Source organism: Neoarius graeffei, chromosome 1 (assembly GCF_027579695.1).
Source record: "Neoarius graeffei isolate fNeoGra1 chromosome 1, fNeoGra1.pri, whole genome shotgun sequence".
Classification (NCBI taxonomy): Eukaryota; Metazoa; Chordata; class Actinopteri; order Siluriformes; family Ariidae; genus Neoarius; species Neoarius graeffei.
This window is the reverse complement of record NC_083569.1, coordinates 125,600,817-125,622,013: the sequence shown is the minus strand read 5'-3', so window position 1 is coordinate 125,622,013 and position 21,197 is coordinate 125,600,817. Positions and strand designations below refer to the sequence as shown.

General features: G+C 42.4%; 1 long non-coding RNA gene across 1 annotated transcript; it reads right to left on the bottom strand.

Annotated features, from left to right (window-relative positions):
• Positions 1-517: 517 nt before the first annotated feature.
• On the bottom strand, positions 518-20,317 carry LOC132883290 (uncharacterized). The gene is made up of 4 exons (XR_009654299.1): positions 19,827-20,317; positions 3,462-3,566; positions 1,245-1,452; positions 518-996 (listed from the first exon to the last, which is right to left on the bottom strand). It is a non-coding gene; the product is annotated as an uncharacterized LOC132883290 (long non-coding RNA).
• Between the last annotated feature and the right edge of the window lie 880 nt (positions 20,318-21,197).

The window sequence follows — 21,197 nt, the reverse complement described above, 5'->3', positions numbered from 1 at the left end:
TCTCTAAATGGTACAGGGCCCAATTACCTCTCTGATATGTTGCAGCGGCCTAACCCAATCAGATCTACCAGATCAAAACAGAAAAATTTACTATTAAAACCAGTTGTTAAAACAAAGTATGGTGAAGCAGCTTTTAGCTACTATGCAGTACATCTATGGAACCAACTGCCAGAGGACATTAAAAATGCTCCTGCTGTTGGCAGCTTCAAATCTAGGTTAAAGACCAAGCTGTTTTCAGATGCTTTCTGTTAAATAATTAATATTGTCTTCTTTACATTCTTTATAATCTTTACTTCTCTGCATGTTTTAAATTTACTTTAACTTTATCCTATTTTATTCTTTATTCTATTCTGCTGGTTTTTTTTTTCTCATCTTATTTGAACTACTACTTCATTTTATTATTTTATTTTTACTATTGTTTAATTCTTATTATTTTCTTTTAATTTCTTTTAATTATTTTAATTAATTGTTTTAGAATAAAAATAAAATTATTTTATGTAATTTTATTTCTCTATTGTTTACTGTTTTTGTTTTTACTTCTGTAAAGCACATTGAACTGCCATTGTGTATGAAATGTGCTATATAAATAAACTTGCCTTGTCTTGCCTTGCCTCAATCACTTTTAAGTGATCCTTCAGCATTTTGTCTGTGCGGTTACCCCGGAGCCTCCAAATTCTCTCTTTGTATGTTCTCCACGCCCTTTCAATATGCTGGGTATGTGCCCCAGTATGACCATCCACAAAATTAATACTATGATTGACCGTAAAATGCCTATAGCCCAGCTGCGGTAACTGACAATAGGCGCGCCACTGGTCACTTATAATTGATGACCCCCTTCTTGCATGTCTGGTAATGACTGGAAGCAGGTCTTGTCTTCTCCTTTTCTTCGCCAGGTGGAGAACGGGCTTCGTCCTTTTTCCTCTTTTATATACCCCCAACATTCCAAACACCCATTTTTTTTCTTCTCCAGGCACCGGCCACTCTGCCTCTACCATACTGGAAAACAAACAAAATAAGCAGGACCCATGAGCAATGCAAAAAAAAAAAAATCTTCATAGAACTAAGACTGACTCTAAAACCAGTGACAATAACCCTGTTAGTCTAGTAAACTAGATGAACCCTAGCGGCCAAAAAAATACTTTTGCCTGGTGGCAATGCTATACTGTAATGGTCTGACTCGCCAGGCAACCTGTTTGTACCATTCCAAGTAATTGTAAGCATATGATTGCAATAATTGTACTTACTTTTCTTTTGTGCCGGAAATTGCTCTCATCAATGGCAATGAATTGTTTTCGACCCCCAAGCCGTTGCCCTGTTCTCCCTCTCAATCGCTGCATTGCTGCCACACAGACAGCACAGAGTTTTTTTGCCATCTTGGTGAGGGTTGCTGAACTTCCTGTAATGCCATCCTCCAACATGTCCTCCTGTCAGAGCCGAAGTCCTTGAGAGAACCTTAAAAATCAGGGAAATGCATGAAATACAGAAGCAGCAGGACATGTAAATAGCCAGTATAAGAAGCCTTTATGTGTGTTATTCTATTTTCTAAATGACCCTTATGTACTAAACATGCTACTTTTAGAATGAATAGACTTGAATTGATTGAAGTCAACAATACCACGTAAGCAGAAACACCAACCATTAATGGTGTGTGTAACATGATTGTTGCCATAAGGATCATAGGTCAAATGGTTACCATACCAGTTTTTCTATTTTAAGTTGTTAAATCATGACTTCTTTTCCTTTTCTCCATTTTGTTATACATTGTTAAAAGACAAGTTCGTCTTGTCTAGAATGCAATACCTACTGTTTCCCACCAAAATGTTGACATTTGTTCCTGTCTTTGTTATTTCGCTAAGTTGGAAATGCCTTAACCTGGTTTTGATTTGCTATATATGTGCACTGTCAACTGGTAGGAAACACTCTATCGCGTCCAGGCAACTCAGAAAATTAGCTAAAAGTGTTAAATGCAGAATGTTTTTTGCTACATAGACTGATTGCACGTTTAATTGGCTTTTGGAAGACAGAGATGGCATGTACCTGATTTATACACTTGTTGTTACAGAGTGAACCGGTCAAGGTGCAATGCGAAATGCGTTGTTCATTCTTAAAATGAAAAATTAAGCAGTATGCAGTCTCTTTTACTGCCTTCTTAACATTTTGGCATATTTAGCATAATTACCCTACCATTGATAGCGTGTCTGCAGTCTGCTAATCAACCATAACTGAGGTACACTGAAGCCACATGCACATAGCAAGCACACTTAGTAATAATGTCAATTTTGTTGGCAGGTTAAAGGGGAACAGAGGGCAATATATAGAGTAAATATAACAATAAAACACACATTAACGAACCTTATTCAAGACTTACAAAAGTTTTTTGTTCTAAGGTTGGAAAGTTATAGTGTTTTGAAAGTAGCTCGAGCAAACTATTTCCGCAGTTTGAACAGCCCGCCATGATATTAATTTTATCCAGTCAGAATGCACATTCATTTTCTCTGCATAACACTCATGACGTATGTATGTGCCCAGTTGTGTTGGCTCATTGAGGTTGGGAATAGCACGTGTGAATCAGAAAGTAGGATGAACTGTAAGTGATCGGCTACACAATGCCACAGTGTGTTGCTTTCGGGTGTAATAACAGGACCGATGGAAAGCAGAACGATCCTCCAGACATGTCTTTTCACTCGTTTCCGCTGAAAAACACCAAGCGAGTTCGAGCTTTCTTCTCTTCTTTCGTCATCACCGGAGTGGAGAGTACCTCTCCTAGGTTCAAACTGGTACCCTTCTAAGCCATAGCCTGCTTGCAGTGTGTCTTGCGGGATCTCTTCGTATGATTCGACAGAGCTGTCGCTTTCACTTGATGTGCCCGACGCCATGATTACATGCTTCTCTCCTAGTGCAGTGGGTAGGGCTGACGTCACGGTCTTTTAAAAATGGCAATTCTTGTGCCGTTTAGCGTACCGACTATTATATTTACAATTACCAAGATATTTCGTTGTTTTCTAGTATATAAATTTGATAGAATACTTAAGAATACGTTACTTTGTCACATCAGCAACTGTATATATTATATTTGGTACCCCTTTAAATAGTGTTTTAACAGCTGTTATGTGCATAGGTTGTTTCATGACTATGCTGGTACAGCAACAAAAAGATAGGAGTGTGGGGTGTGTATATGCGTTCATATAATGTGAGTTATCACCTAGCAGAAAAAGAATGCTCAGAGCTACAAAGATGTATGCAGGTTAAGCTCACAGTTGGAGCATGTACAGTTTTTTCCCTTGCATATTTGCCACTTAATGTAACAGATCTCTGAATCTCTAAATTTGTGACTTTTTTGCTCACAATATTACCCCCCTCTCTAAAGAAAATATTTATACATGGCCCTAATACACCTTTATTCCGTTCACACCTGAGAATAGTAAAATGTAAGGAGAAAAATAAGGAGAAAAGGAAATTACCTGTGCACAAACTTCAGCCAGTCAAACAGGGTGATTTTTGAGTGGCCGAAAATGGATCTGTCCCTGATGGACTTTCTCCTTTTTCTGTTGCCCCTTATGCACCTCCTGTAGGTAAGGAAAGAGTGGCGAGTTGAGGGCATAAGAAAACCACATTCTGTTCATTCTGTTCCCTTGCAAAACATTTGCCTTGACTTAACCTTTACACTTAGACTAAGGTTCTGGCACAGGTAAGGAGTGTATACATTTGCCAAGAAACTTTTAATTGAATGTGCCTTTTTAAGCCCACAGGTCAAAACTTAAAGACACTTGACCCACCCAACAGATAATCTATAATATAATATAATATAATATAATATAATATAATATAATATAATATAATATAATATAATATAATATAATATGAAAACAGGGCAGCACAGTGGTGTAGTGATTAGCGCTGTCGCCTTACAGCAAGAAGGTCCGGGTTTGAGCCCCGTGGCCGGCGAGGGCCTTTCTGTGTGGAGTTTGCATGTTCTCCCTGTGTCTGCGTGGGTTTCCTCCGGGTGCTCCGGTTTCCCCCACAGTCCAAAGACATGCAGGTTAGGTTAACTGGTGACTCTAAATTGAGCGTAGGTGTGAATGTGAGTGTGAATGGTTGTCTGTGTCTATGTGTCAGCCCTGTGATGACCTGGCGACTTGTCCAGGGTGAACCCCGCCTTTCGCCCGTAGTCAGCTGGGATAGGCTCCAGCTTGCCTGCGACCCTGTAGAAGTATAAAGCGGCTAGAGATAATGAGATGAGATGAATATGAAAACAATACTTATAATACTTTAAAAACTTAGAACTTTAAACCTGCCCTTATTTGTCAAATAGTACCTAGGAGCATTTAGCAGTGTCTACTGCCATCTTGTGGTCAGATTTCATAGCTGTGAGATTGTAATTGTAATGCAACTCAGTGGAGCTCTGAATTTGACTAGGAAGTTGTCTGAGCCAGTTGGCTGTTTTGTGTTACAAATGTTGTATTCAAGAGAGATAACATTATTTTGAATGTTTGTGGAGGTGTTATATTGTGTGTGTGTGTGGGGGGGGGGGATCCCACACCCATTTGCTGGTGTACAGCCAATGCCTGCCAGTGCTTGATCAAAATAAGAAAGTGAGGACTAGTTAGAAAAACGGGTTCATTTCTCCTATGTTTCTGTTTACACGATAATGAAGGAGAGAAACAACAGACAACTGAGGTGAGCAACAAAGACAGACAATGAAGTCACAGCACAGTTGTAGGAAGATTTGAATAAGACAGAACACTTCAATTTATATCAAATTATTCATTCATGATAAAGTTTTAATGACCATAGAGATAGTGCACTTCAATTGAACTAATTCATGTTCATTTATGTCAACAGTGGAGAGCAACAGACAGACAGAGGAGGGTGTGCATGAATGGTTATGAGTATGAAGAAGACCCTGGTTTCAGTCTCGACTGGAGGACATACTGCATGTCACAACCCCACAAAGTATAGAGACAAAGTTAGATAACAGAACTTATAATGAATAAAAAAAATGTCTAAATTAAAAGATTTGAAGTGTGCTCGTGTATTTGGGGGGTACGGGAGTCGGGGGCCAGATGAAGTCCACTTTTGGGGAAAAAAGATCCCCCCCCCCTCCACAATGCTGGCTACGGGCCTGAGTGATTTGTGCAACGCTTGAGTACTAGAGCCGTAGCCTACCGAAATAAAGCCAACAGCTTCAAAACAGTAGGCACACTGAGTATGTTAGCCTATATTCTTTTTCAACTTTGTTAAGTAATTTGATACGCCAAGCCACTTGCATAAGAAGCCGCCACTTGGTTTTACTGTAGACCGACACATCAGCTGAATAAAATATACATGACCATTTAAACGTAGCCTATCTGTGAAAGGTTTTGTGATGGTATATTGTAAACCTCTTATGTGACCTGTAATTTAGTCTCGTTTCTTTAATACATACCAAAATTTTCGGCGTGCGTTTCGCGCGCGCATTGCGGACCTCCCCTGTTCTAAGATCCTGGCTATGGCATCATCTAGATAAAACTAGGTCATGCTCCTATAGCGGCCTTATTGTGCACAAAAAAGGTTGCATCTCCATGCAATATAACAAGTGGACAAATATGGATAACTATAGATTGCAATCAAAACGCCTACGCCTACACCATAAACCATTGAATATGACTTACCACTGAAAGCAGTCATTGCAATTGCTCCTTTCAAGCTTCATTCGATGTCCACATTTGTCGCATTTCACCTTCTTTGCCAGTAGTTTTTTCTTCTGCAACCATTTTATCAGCTTCATACGTTTTTTATCTGTGTGCTGCTTTCCCTCTGTAAGCCCTATCAATTTTCGAGCTAACCGAGTCATTCTGATTTACCAAAGTCAGTCTATTCTTTAAAAAAGTTTCTGGATTTTCTGTCTGAAGTGAACTCGCCAGAATGCGCTTACTCCAATGACGTACATGTCGATGGCGTACTCTGATTGGTTGTTTTGAAGCACTCTTTTGACATTGAAACTAGACATTTATCTTATACGTTAGTCATGGCTGCGAGTGCAACGAAAGCTAACACACGGCAAAAGGGTAAAAGCAGGGGCCCTAACGTTTCTGGTTTGATAGCTCCTGGCATCATACCAGAAACGGCAGAACCAGAGAGGGTTGTTGTTGGCAGTTTGACCAGCAAAGAGGACACTTCCCCTGGTAGTGCAGGTAAGCATTTCATCCGTGTGCAAATATGCACTTTTAAGTATTAACGCAAGAAGATAGAGGTAATGTATTGTGCACGTGATCATTGGAATTCCCGACAGGAGGAATAACACCCGAAGGTGTGCATTAAAGGGTTTTAAGTCAACTCCCCATCGCATGTATTTAATAGATTGTACATCGAAACTTTTATTTCGGCCCATGGTCAGTTAGCTGCGTCATTCAACCAACTTGCCGCGCTAGCAATACTAACCGACTGGGTTAATTAGCCTTTTGTTGGATCAGCATTTCTTTTCTTCTTTTGTGCTTGTTTGGTGTGCTTAAATATCAGTCTCGTCAACGTCACTGTGTATTTTTGTGGCATGTGAAATCAATTGCATAACCATCTAATTTCATAAAGCCAGTGTCCGATTATGTTAACTGTTCAGCTACAAGGCCTTGTAGAGAGGTAGGGAGAGAGAGAGAGAGAGAGAGAGAGAGAGAGAGAGAGAGAGAGATGTAATCAACATAATAGATTATAGACATCTACATTAACGAAACAATAAAATGACATCTTCTCCCAAAAGTTTCCTCTCGTGCACCAACAGCCCCAACAGCAAAGAAACTTCTGGACATGTCTAAAAAAAGAGAAGATTCTCTGACCAAGAAAATTGCTGATCTGACTGAGGAAGGAGACTCTCTCGGAAGAGCTGTCACAGTGTAAGTATTTTATTATTTCTTAATGCTTAAAGTGCCGGCTCAACCGTTTCTTAGAGCATTACACTTCACTTAATTTCCACTGCACACATAAATTTACTGACCAACCCCCAAAAAAATGCTTATTGTGCTTGTAGTGAATTAGTTCAAGCAGAGTGGGTGCTTGAACATGGGTTGTACAGTGGGGGCAATAAGTATCAAATACTGATTTTGGTGGGTTTGCCCACTAAGAAAGCATTGGGCTGAGTTTCCCAAAAACACTTAAGTACAGTAATACTTAAAGGTGAACTCCGGCAGATTTGAAGCTAAATCCCATTGCTAGAGGTGGTCGAGTAATGACAGTAGCCAAAAGACGGTGAAAATTGGTGCTCCCTGTGCAAAGTTTGGGGGCAGCCGTGGCCTAATGGTTAAGGAGGTGGTCTTGCATTCATAAGGTTGCCGGTTCAAATCCCATACCATCCCAGTACCATGGCTGAAGTGCCCTTGAGCAAGGCACCTAACCCCACATTGCTCCAGGTTGTAACCAATACCCTGTAATAACTGTAAGTCGCTTTGGATAGAAGTGTCAGCTAATGTAATGTAATGATGTGGGCAAATTCTAAACCTCCACGTAAAACAACAACTTGCACACTACAGAAGCTTGACATCGCTTTCTAAACCATCACACAACATAATCGCAGACTTACCTGCGCTGCGCATGCATTCCAGAATGTTTGTATAAGGGGAAACTCATGTATAGGCTACAGAGAGTCAGTCACTCCATGACAATAACAATAACTTTATTTGTATAGCACAATTCATACATGCAGCTCAATGTGCTCAAACAGTTGGATTACAAAAAAACAATGATAATAATAAATACATAAGTCACTTAGATGTTTGAATGTTTAGGGCATGCCAGGTGGCTAGCTCAAAAGTTAAAAGTCATGTAATAATGAAGACAGAAAATGACATTAAATAAAAAAAAAAAATGAAATACATAAAATCATAAGAATCAGAAAACTTAGAAAAGGCCCCTGGTGGTAACGGGTGAGACAGGCAGCCAGTGCAGGGCCACTGGAACAGGAGTGATATGATCTCTCCTTCTGGTCTTTGTTAAAATTCTTGCCGCAGGATTTTGAATGAGCTACAGTTTATCAAGTGACTTTTTTGGGAGACGAGAGAAAAGTGCATTGCAGTAATCTAATCTTCTAGTAACAAAAGCAAATAGAACTGCTTCGGCACCGACTCTCTCTCATCAGTGCACTGAAGACACACACACACACACACACACACAGACTCTCTCTCTCACTCCGGCACCGACTTGGTCTTGTCAGTGTGCTGAAGTCGCAAACAGGGACAGGCACACAGAGCCATAAATGGCATAATTTCTCCTGTGGGATGAGAGAAGACACAAACTCAATACTTATCTATTACTATGTGGGACAAATTTTTGGACATGCACATTGCTGGAATGGGCATACACGTTGTGCACACCTTGTGGGGGTGTGCTGTAATGGTCAGAAATTCAGCAGGAGCGGGCAGGAGGAGGATGAAAAAAAAACAGTTCTGTGCAGTTCTCTACTGTGACACACTGGTCAAGCAAGTTTTGTACATACAGACTAGGCTATATCATTCAGATCATACATAGCAAGAAATAAAGTGATGTCACAACTGTTTTGTAATGTTATGCCTTTCCTTCACAATAGACAAGAAAAAAAGAGTGCTGCAACTAAGGCCATGTACACACATAGCCGGGTATTTTTAAAACCGAACATTTCCCCCCCTCCGTTTATAAAAATGTTTTATCCACACCACCTCGTCTTTGAAAAAAATCCCTTCCACACATAACCAAACATCTGCGTTTTCAATCACATTCATAAGCATTCCAAACCTGTAGATGGCATTATTTCCCCAAATCCTACCCCCTAATCACATCAGAATAGCCCTCTGTTGGCGTCACTTCCGCCTAAACATAAAACATGGCGCCAAGCTCGTTTGTCTGGACAGACTCGGAGACAGAATTGCTTCTAAACACAATTTTGGAGTATAAACTTCAAAAGACGCAAGAAAACGTTGATTGGGAATCTTATCAGTAGTTGGGCTTCTAAAATTAAACATGTAAATAGCACCTGCACAATAATTAACGCTTTCAAGGCACTACTCCGATCCATTACTCTTTGTCCATGCTTAATCTGGCTTCTGCAGTAAACAAAGGTCGCACGTTTGACGTCAGGGCAGATTTGTTGTCATTTTTTTGGCGCAGATTGTGACGTTCTAAAACGCAAAACTCCGGTTATCTCTGTCTACACGAAAAGGCAAACACGGAGTTTTCAAAAATCTTCACTTTGCCCGGAGTTTTTTTAAATATTCGCTTTTGATGTGTTTTCATGTGGATGACAGGCCAAAACGTAGAAAAATATCTTCGATTTAGCAGATACCCGGCTACGTGTGGACGGGGTCTAAGAATCCAGCTCCGTCTGACTCTGAGATGTCAGATTCTTCATCCTCTGAGACATCATCGTCTTCCTCCTCCTCCTCCTCTGATGGGGGGAATAAGAAGAAGAAGAAGAAGAAGAAGCTCAGGAAGCATCGGAAGGATAAAAAGAAGGGCAAAGGGAAGAAAGCCAAAAAAGAGAAGAGTTCCAGGACGAGAGGTATATTTCAGTTTTTGTACATCTTTCTTGTTTGGGTCGAGAGCAAAGTACTTAATATCACTCAGGGCTAAAGATCTCATCTCATCTCATTATCTCTAGCCGCTTTATCCTTCTACAGGGGAGCCTATCCCAGCTGACTACGGGCGAAAGGCGGGGTACACCCTGGACAAGTCGCCAGGTCATCACAGGGCTGACACATAGACACAGACAACCATTCACACTCACATTCACACCTACGGTCAATTTAGAGTCACCAGTTAACCTAACCTGCATGTCTTTGGACTGTGGGGGAAACCGGAGCACCCGGAGGAAACCCACGCGGACACGGGGAGAACATGCAAACTCCACACAGAAAGGCCCTTGCCGGCCCCGGGGCTCGAACCCAGGACCTTCTTGCTGTGAGGCGACAGCGCTAACCACTACACCACCGTGCCGCCCTTGGGCTAAAGATCACTGTAGATAAAGAAAACAGAATCAGTTGAAACTACTATGTAAATTCATATCCTACAAAACATTCCAGTTATGTATAGTAATGAAAAGTGCATGCGCATATATTGTAGAATACATAGCTGACAAGAGGGAGCTTCATAGTTGCACTTGCCTGTGCTTCTCCAGATATCATCCAAAAAGTTATGCATCGTCAGCATATGCCTTAACAACACAACAATAACTTTTAGGATGATATTTGGAGTGAGTTAAGATGGGTATGTTTAAAAATGTAAACAAACCATGCCCCCATCAGAATGACTAGGGTCTCAGAAAGGGCTGAACAGAAAATGGCACATCGTCTGGTACTGACAAGTCATGGGTAGTGTGAGCAATACAACTGCATGTTGAAATTGGCAGGAGTTTTCCTTTAAGCGTGGATTTATTTGGGATTTGGTTAATTACTTATAGTCGGTGTAACTCTCTCTGTGGTAAAAGTCGCACCATTCATAAAATACATAATGAAGCCGAAAAAGCAGGCTACAGTATAAGTTGCACTAAAACATTAGTCGCATGGTTAACTACCTGGGGTGCGTTTCCCAAACAACCAACCAACTAACCTTTTAACCAACATGGTAAAATGCACCGTTGAACTAACCAACATCCAAAATAACTATTATTATTATTATTATTATTATTACATTACGCAATCAAGTCAAATCAACTTTCATTGTCAGTTTCTTCATATGCACATGTCATACAAGGAAATTGAAATTGCGTTTCTTTCCATCCAATGCAAAAAGACATAGACATACACAGGAACGAAATTTACAAGACAGACATTAAAGTGCAAGACAGGATCAGTAACATTGTAACAAGTAATAATAAAGTGATGAGTGAATTGAAACATTTAACACTTGAAACATTTAACATTTAGGAAATGATCTAGGCTAAGTCTGGAGATCAGAACAAGACTAGTAAGCAGCATATGGGTTTGTTATATTGCAGAGCCCAAGGCAGTTCTTGAGGTAGTTCAGGTAAGGTGCAAAGTCACATAGTGAAGTTTCATAGTCCATAGAGTAGCCCTTCTGTGGGGGCAGCAGCAGTTCCATTGTCCATAGAGTCACATAGTGCAGTTCCGTGTCCGTGGTGGGAGAGAGGGGAGGGAGTTCAGTGTCTTGACGGCCTGGTGGATGAAGCTGTTGGTGAGTCTGGTGGTTCTGGACTGGAGGCTCCTGTACCTCTTTCCAGAGGGCAGGAAGCTGAACAGCTTGTGTGCTGGGTGAGTCTCATCTCTCACAATTGTGAGAGCTTTGCAGGTGAGGCGGGTGGTGTACAAGTCTTGCAGGGAGGGCAGGGGTGCATTGATGATCTTCCTAGCTGTGTTCACTATGCGCTGCAGGGCTTTCCTGTTGTAGTCGGTGCAGCTCCCGCCCCATACAGTGATGCAGCTGGAGAGGATGCTCTCAATTGTCTCTCTGTAGAAGGAGGTCATGATGGGTGGGGTTGCTGATGGGTGGCATGCTTCAGCTTGCGCAGGAAGCTTACGGCTCATTCACACTGCCAATGTGGGCGGTATCCGAATGTGTCCGTGCACAGTCCAGACAGGTTAGAAAACGTGAAAACAGATCATTCCTTTCACACCAAAGCGTGGTGCACGGCCGGAGCACGGACGTGCCCCGCGCGGGAGCCCGGACATGTCCGCATTGCAGCTTGGAAATAGAACTCGAGTCTATTTTCCTGCGCGGGCATGCACGGGCTGTTAGCGGGCTCCCATTGAAATGAATGGCACAAGCGAAGTTCCATTGAAATGAATAGCACAAACATGCATAGGACATCATGTATGTGTTTTAATGCTCTTGGAGGGTCTCTGTAGCAACCCTCTAGACGAATACTTCACACCCCCCACTCCAAGAACCGCTATCGTAGGCTGTTAACATTACACAGGACTGAGAAGAGGCAGTCAGAGACACGGCTCTATCACATCTACTATGCCAAGAGTTTTATCACAATCAATTTCACAACATATTCCATGCATTAACATGGACATATGCAGTTTAAAACATGGGCAGAATGCTGGGGCTAGATGCTGATTCCCGCAGATAGAATGCGCACGCAGATTGTCCAGTGTGAAAAGGAGAACTGAACACCCCGTGAACCTCCCGCGCACGCACTGCCCCTGTCCCCGTCCGCGCACGCTAACATTTGTATATGAATGAGGCCTTACACTTAGCTGACGCTTTTTGTCCAAAGCGACTTACAGTTATTGTAGGGTATTGGTTACAACCTGGAGCATTGTGGGGTTAGGTGCCTTGCTCAAGGGCACTTCAGCCATTGCCTACTGGTTAGGGTAGGGTTTGAACCCGCAACCTTTTGATTTAAAGACTAGGGATGCACCAATACCACTTTTTTGAAAACCGATATGAGTGCGAGTTGAGATTGAATTAATGTGCTTAATTTTACCTTTATTTACCATACGGTTTTTATAGGCTGCCATAGTGTTCCAAGCTGTTGAATAAAATCATGTTTGTGCCTCATCGATGTAAACTACGCTAACTCTTATCTTTGTCTTGTGTGTGTGTTTGTGTGTGTGTTTTATATGTTCATAGCAACAACTCCAGACGATGTAATTAGGAGATATCAAAAGGTCTTGCAGGCCTATCGGCAGGGGAGGAACCTCCAGGAGTCTTACAGAGCGCAAAATGTGGACCGCAACACTATTTGTGTGGGGTCAGCCATTGTTGAGCTGAATGCAATTTGTCCTGAAAAGTTTGAAGAGCTTCATGCAGCCTTTCCACGTGGTGGAAAGTTGCTAGATTTTTCTAAATTATGCCGCATTGAGCTTAACAACAACCCTGAGTGGCTGGAAGAAATTGAAAAAAAAAAGAAAAGAGGTGAACTCCTACCAGTGAAAAAAAGAATATAATGTCAGTGTGAGAGTATGTGCACTCACATGTCCACTCAGTTCCATGCAGTTCAGTGCAGCAAGTATTTCCCCGGCCTTAGGGGATGTAGGCTCTTAGTTGTACTTAGGATAGGGCCTTTTTTGGTTGATTGTATTTTATTTGTTTGTTTTTGTTCTACTTCTGTTTTCCATTGTTTGTGTGACTTGCAATAAAAAAAAACAATGTTTGATATTTGTACTGGTTTAATTGCACAATGTGTACAGCAAGTGATATCACCGTCAGATCACTGACCAGTGTTGAAGGATTACATTTGCTACCGACAGGGTGTACAGGAAGTATGAAAGTCATTTGTTAACATTAACAGTTCATTTATAAAAGGTAATAGTGAGTTATACATATTGAATTAAGTCTTGGTATATGAATGTGTGTTTTTACTTCAGACAGGGGGGTACAAAAACCTTTGTAAATGACTTGTAACATTAACAGGTCATTCATGAAAGGTAATAGTGTGTTATACATATTGACTTAAGCTTTTGTATATGAATATGTGTTTTCCCTTTAGATTAGGGGATGCAAAATGCTTTGTAAATAGTTTGTATACACTAAAAGATAATTTATAAATGGTAATGGTGAGTTATACATATTGAAGTAAGCTTTACTATACAAGGATGCATTTTCACTTTATATTAGGGGGTTCAAAATGCTTTGTAAATTGTTTGTATACACTAAAAGATCATTTATAAATGGTAATGGTGAGTTATACATATTGAAGTAAGCTTTACTACATGAGGATGCGTTTTCACTTTAGATTAGGGGGGTGCAAAATGCTTTGTAAATAGTTTGTATACACTAAAAGATCATTTATAAATGGTAATGGTGAGTTATACATATTGAAGTAAGCTTTACTACGTAGAGGAAGAACAGGATGAGAGGAGGGAGGAGGAAGAGAGGGAATGTAACGATCCCCAAGAAGCCATCCCAGCAGCACCCCCAAGCAACCCAGGAACAAGGCCATCCCCACAAACCAGAAGCCTGAAAACCTTAGTGCAGAAGAACAGAATGAAATGGCCAAAGTCCAATGAGACGGAGGAGAGGAGAAGACTGGATGAACATCTGAGTGGACTGCTCCAGAATGCTCTGCGTGGATCAGTAGAATCAAGGCTGAACCTGTTTGGTGAGATTTTGTATGAAGAATGTAACAGCAGGCTTGGCGCAGTTGTCAGCCGGAAAGCTGGCAAAAGGGCCAAGGGAAGGAGGGAGAAGGAAATCGAGGACCTGGTGATAGATAGAAGGTGTCTCCGGAAGCATTGGAGGAAAACAGAAGACGCAGAGAAAGAGGGTCTAAAGGCCCTCTGGAGAGACATCAGAAGAAAGCTGGCTGCCCTACGAAGGGCCGAGCGCATCCGACGATGGAGGAAAAGGAAGGAGAAGGAGAGGGCGAACTTCTTCAAGAATCCATTCCGGCATGCACGAGGCCTTCTGGAGGAAAAAACCAGTGGAGTGTTGGAGGTATCCAAGGAGGACCTAGAGAAACACATCCAGGCCCAGTATAGTGACCCAGCCAGGAGCGAACAGCTGAGCTCACCAGGCTATGTGCCCAAGCCAGCTGAACCAACAACAGAATTCGACGTGTCTCCCCCTAAACTCAGCGAAGTAAGGCAAGTTGTCCACAAGGCAAGGTCATCATCAGCACCAGGGCCAAATGGAGTTCCATACAAACTTTACAAGAACTGCCCACAAGTGCTGAAACTCCTGTGGACACTGATGAAAACTGCCTGGACTAAACAGACTATCCCTGCCGAGTGGCAGAGGGTGGTAGCAATCCCAATTCCTAAAGAGCAAAACTCTAGAACCCTCGATCAGTTTAGAAGCATAGCCTTGCTGAATGTTGAGGGGAAGATCTTCTTTTCAGTAATGGCGAGAAGAATGACTGCATACCTCATGGCCAATGGATATATAGACACCAGCTGTCAGAAGGCAGGGATTCCTGGTTTCCCAGGGTGTGTGGAACACGCCTCAATGATATGGGATCAAATCCAGACAGCAAAGAGGGAGAAGAAGGACCTGCATATAGTGTGGCTAGACATAGCGAATGCATATGGCTCAGTGCCCCACCAACTTATCGCATTTGAATTGGACTTCTTCTATATCCCCACTAATATTAAGGCCATGATAGCAAGCTACTTTCAGGACATGCACATGTGCTTCAGGCTGCAAAACTTTACCACCAAGTGGCAGCAACTGGAGGTAGGCATTGCCATGGGGTGTTCCATCTCCCCCATCCTCTTTGGGGCTGCGTTCGAGGTCATTCTAACGGGAGCAAGGCAGGTGGTGGGGGGAGTCAGACTGCCGCAGGGACAACGGCTTCCCCCATTACGAAGTTACATGGATGACATCACATGCCTTCTGCAAACGGCTCCATGCATGTCGAGGTTGCTCAGATGATTGGACGAGCTGATTAGCTGGGCTAGAATGAAGTTTAAACCGGGCAAGTCTAGGAGCCTCTCTATGCACAAGGGAGAATGTAACGACAGGGCCGCGTTCACCATAGGAGGAGAAAACATCCCCCTCATCGCTGACCAGCCAATCCGCAGTCTGGGAAGACAATATACATCTAGTCTCTCAGACAAGTCGATGGGGAGGACCATTCTGCAGCAGCTATCAGCAGGCCTGGAGAAGATCAACGCCAGCCAGTTGCCCGGAAAGTACAAGGTGTGGTGTTACCACTTTACCTTATACCCAAGAGTAATGTGGCCGCTGAAGCTCTGTGAGGTCACCTCCTCAGCTGTAATTCGGATGGAGACAAAAGCCAATGCCTTCATCCGTAAATGGCTGGGGCTCCCAAAGTGCTTTTCAGCAACAGGCCTGTATGGATGGAATGCACTCCAACTGCCCCTGAAGTCCATCACCCTTGGGTATAGGCAGGAGAAGGCAAGGGTTGTAATGGAGTTGAGGGAGTCTTCCGATGCAGCGGTGAAGGACCAGTGGGCATGGGTTAAGATGGGGAGGAAGTGGAAGGTGGAGGAGGAGGTGCAGAGGGTAGTAAGCAGGATACAACACCAGGAAGTGGTTGGCATGGTCCAGCTAGGGAGGGCAGGCCTTGGATGGAGGGAGCCACCCGAATGTGGTCCAGAGCAAGTAAGAAGGAGAGGAAGGACCTGGTGGCTGCTGAGATGGCCAGGATGGAGCAGGAGGAGCTCAAAGTCAAAGCCATCGCTCAGGGCCAGCAGGGCCATTGGACAACACGGGAGGGGATGACGAGAAAAACTGTCAGCTGGGTGGATCTCTGGAAGACATAATATCATCAAAAGATTCAGAGAATCTGGAAGAATCTCTGTGCGTAAGGGTCAAGGCCGGAAAACCATACTGGGTGCCCGTGATCTTCGGGCCCTTAGACGGCACTGCATCACATACAGGCATGCTTCTGTATTGGAAATCACAAAATGGGCTCAGGAATATTTCCAGAGAACATTATCTGTGAACACAATTCACCGCGCCATCCGCCGTTGCCAGCGAAACCTCTATAGTTCAAAGAAGAAGCCGTATCTAAACATGATCCAGAAGCGCAGACATCTTCTCTGGGCCAAGGCTCATTTAAAATGGACTGTGGCAAAGTGGAAAACTGTTCTGTGGTCAGACAAATCAAAATTTGAAGTTCTTTATGGAAATCAGGGACGCCATGTCATTCGGACTAAAGAGGAGAAGGACGACCTGAGTTGTTATCAGCACTCAGTTCAGAAGCCTGCATCTCTGATAGTATGGGGTTGCATTAGTGCGTGTAGCATGGGCAGCTTACACATCTGGAAAGATACCATCAATGCTGAAAGGTATATCTAGGTTCTAGAGCAGCATATGTTCCCATCCAGACTATGTCTCTTTCAGGGAAGACCTTGCATTTTGCAACATGACAATGCCAAACGATGTACTGCATCAATTACAGCATCATGGCTGTGTAGAAGAAGGGTCCAGGTACTGAACTGGCCAGCCTGCAGTCCAGATCTCTCACCCATAGAAAACATTTGTCGCATTATAAAATGGAAGATATGACAAAAAAGACCTAACACAGTTGAGCAACTAGAATCCTACATTAGACAAGAATGGGTTAACATTCCTATCCCTAAACTTGAGCAACTTGTCTCCTCAGTCCCCAGACGTTTACAGACTGTTGTAAAGAGAAAAGGGGATGTCTCACAGTGGGAAACATGGCCTTGTCCCAACTTTTTTGAGATGTGTTGTTGTCATGAAATTTAAAATCACCTAATTATTCTCTTTAAATGATACTGTGGCAGCGGGGGCGTGGCCAAGCAGCAGTCTGTGAATGGAGGGCGGGGTCGGGGAAGGTAAGTGGCTAAGTCATTACACCTGGTGTCAATTAATGTGTGTGTGTGTGTGTGTGTGTGTGTGTGTGTGTGTGTTTGTTTGTTTGTTGCAGGGATGGAGTATAAAGGGAGGGGGAGAAGAGAGAAGAATCTCTCCCCTGACCAGAACACGTGTGTTGCGTGTGTGACTGAGAAAAGCTGAAAAGCTAAGGAAAAGAGCAAAATAAAGTGTCTGTGTGAACACTTACTCTCGCCTGCCGTGCTTCTGTGCCCCACCCATATCAGGGATTACTACAGATACATTTTCTCAGTTTAAACATTTGATATGTCATCTATGTTCTATTCTGAATAAAGTATGGAATTTTGAAACTTCCACATCATTGCATTCCGTTTTTATTTACAATTTGTACTTTGTCCCAACTTTTTGGGAATCAGGGTTGTACTATGGTCACTTAAAGATTAACAACACCCACAAGTAAACTCCTTTATCCTGACAGATATCCATACAAGACATATTTGAGTGTTCACTTGATCAAATTTGTTCTTGTTTTTGGGGACCGGATTTTATTTTAAAAGAAAAACAATGTGCCTTGGCACTGACATCTCACTGTCTCTGATCTTCAAATATCATGCTCTGAGTACAAATTATGTGAGAGAATCTGAGATTATGATGTTACTTACTCACCACATGAATTCCTGAGTCTGAGATCTCACAGAGACATCACTTCTAAACTCTCACCTCTCACCCAACTCCTGATAAGCCCAGCACCTGTCAGCAGATACGCTTTTTTCATTTATCCCTGATGCTTATCTTCAGTAACTCAAGCAATATTTATCCAGCAGTGACTTGCTAGGTCTATCCTGCCTTCACTAGATCGCCTTTAGCTGCCCCGTCAATAGACAAGAGCATTATCCAGGACACACCACAAGGAAGTGGGGCTGGAATTTGCACCCCACTTCTAAACTGATAACATTACCCAGATAGCTTTCTTTCATCTTAGAAATATTGCTAAGATAAGAAATTTAATGTCACTACATGACGCGACGCGGAAAAACTAGTTCATGCTTTCGTTCCCTCCAGGTTGGATTATTGTAATGCCTTACTGTCTGGATGTTCCAATAAGTGCATAAACAAGCTCCAGTTAGCTCAAAATGCAGCAGCAAGAGTCCTTACTAGAACTAGAAAATATGACCACATCACGCCTGTCTTATCCACACTGCATTGGCTCCCAATCAAATTTCACATTGATTATAAAATACTACTATTGACCTTTAAAGCACTAAATGGTCTCGCACCACAGTACCTGAGTGAACTTCTGCTCCTCTATGACCTGCCACGCCTACTTAGATCAAAAGGTGCAGTCTGTCTGCTGGTACCTCATATAGTGAAGGCTACATCAGGGGGCAGGGCCTTTTCTTACAAATACCCACATTTATGGAACAGCCTTCCAAGTAATGTTCGGGACTCAGACACAGTCTCAGCGTTTAAGTCTCGGCTGAAAACATATGTGGCAGATCACAGAATCCAGGGACACATGTCGGCCCGGGGGCATTTTGAGTTATTGACAGATTCAGAAAGTACAGTTTCTAAGCTTTCCAATGATGCCTTCCATGTGGAGATCTGACAATATTTGAAGAATGTGTGGCCTTTTGAAAGTGTATACCTCTTAAAACAGGAAAGGGAGAAAATCGCCCTCAAAGTTTTCCATCTCAGGTACTCTGGGTGCAGGGCGGGCACATAATGGTGCTCATTTGCATGACATTAAGGAAAGCCCTACCCCCTACGAGCTAGCACGATACTACTTTCATGTAAACAAAGATCACCACGTCAATTTTCCTTCCATGCAAAGTATGCCCAAAACAATTATGAAGTACAAAAATAAGTCCTAAAGTATACTTTAACGTTTTGTGGTTGAAAAATTACTCACACCGTAAGAAAGAAAGAAAACACGATGATGACACAACTAACACAACGCTAGTTTCATGTAAAGCCTCGGTCACAACCGGCCATACAGTACGCGCTCCTACGGCCGGTCTACACGCAAAAAACGCAAGAAACACACGGAGAGCGCGCATGAAACGCACGAGAGCGCACGTGTGAAAAGCACGAGAGCGCGCATGTGATGTGCTGATTTTCGAGCTGCAGACCGGCCGCAGAGGTTCTTTGTCATGTCAAACAAACTCTACAGGTGTAACAGACCGCGTTCAGTGGCAGGTCGAAGGCAAGGAAGGACGGACAAGGACTGGCTCCAACTCACTTTTATTCTGGTGAAACAGAAAATAATACAATGCAGCTGCTGTTCATTTGTAGATCTGTAACCTCCAGCATAGACAACTCTTTCTAGCTGGAGTGTGATCGTATAGTGATTAACTTTAAGAATTATCAAAGTGAGACACGGAGCCATTTTCTTTTTACACACGCAACAAGTGCAAACATTCTACGATAACATTCCCTCATTAAACAGCGGGACATTCCATTACAACATTCCATTGTTGGGTAAATGAACAGGACAAGAACTACTTTGAAATGATCCACACTAAACATCAACAGTACTTAATATTTGATTCCTTAAAGTTACAGGGAGAATTGAATCAGACAAGCAACGAGACAAAATACACCTCAGTTTTCTGCATTTCAATTACGTTTCTGAGACATAAAATAATGACAACGCCTACCTGGTGAAACAGAAAATAATACAATGCAGCTGCTGTTCATTTGTAGATCTGTAACCTACACGGAATGATTGAGATAGTTAGCTTACTGTCCACGGTCAACAACAAAGAATACAAGTGTGCTCTGACTAGCAGCGAACCGACTAGCAAGTTCATAACGTGGTCAGAAATGATCATTCCAAAATAACATTACAATATTAATGCACAATCGTTTGCAACTCCATGACCGTGTAGCAGTATTACTCAAAACAACATTTTTAATTGCAAACCTTAGTATGCACACATTTATAATATTACAATTATGGATATACACGGAGCATTATACCACTGAACTTACCTCCAGCGTAGACAACTCTTTCTAGCTGGAGTAAGCATCGTGTGCAAAAACCCAACCTACTGCAGCTGCAAGAATACACCACCAGGTGGCTCCAAACTCGTATAAATCACAAGAACCAAATATTTTTAGTGAAATTCACCAAGGACATTTCCAACTCTGTTACACAGGCGCTTACGTTTTTTTCAGGTTGCAAGACAAACTTACGGCCAACGCGAGTCTTTCTCCATGAACAAAAGAAACACAGCAATTTGGGAAACGCCAAAAATCACACGGCCAAAAAATCGTACGTCTGGTTGTGACCTAAGCTTAACCAAACCACAACACTCTCCGTTACATGCAAAAATAACCACACAGCCTTAGATTAATAAACTTACCCCATCAGAAAGAGAAACGGCGCCTTGCACACACCAATGCCTCCGATGGAATATAATCCTAGAACGGTCTGTGTATCATCCGATCATTCAAGTATTCCATTCAATCCGGAAAACGAGGTTGCATTTTTTTTTGCTAGAAATGGTGATGTTTGATGTAAATACCGTGTGTCTGTTTGCTTCGCGGTGTTTGCTCCTCTGCGCTCTGTTTAGTAACTCATTCCATAGTGAAATCACACGCCTGTATGCAGGTTAAGTAGCCATGCGCTCAACTCGGATCATAAAGCTGATTCGCGGAAAAAACAAACAAATGACTTAAATCTTCATGTGAATGGCCCATATGGTAATTTACCCACACCCCCCAGCAGGCTACAGTCCTGACAAAAACGAGACAATTTGCAACAAAAAATGTATGCTTTTCCAACAAAACAATCTATTATCTGAAATACTGATTGCATTCTTCAAGATCTCAACTTGCACATGATGGAAAAAAACAAAAATCACAAATTTCGAAAAAAAAATGCTTCTTTTGCGATTATCTCGGATTCGTTTCGGCCGACATGTGTCCCTGGATTCGGTGAGCGGTCACATATCTGTTTAGTGAAGCCTTTTGTTTATGAGGTAAAGGTGTTGATCTGGAGGGTCCTCAGACAGAGTGTTTTGGTA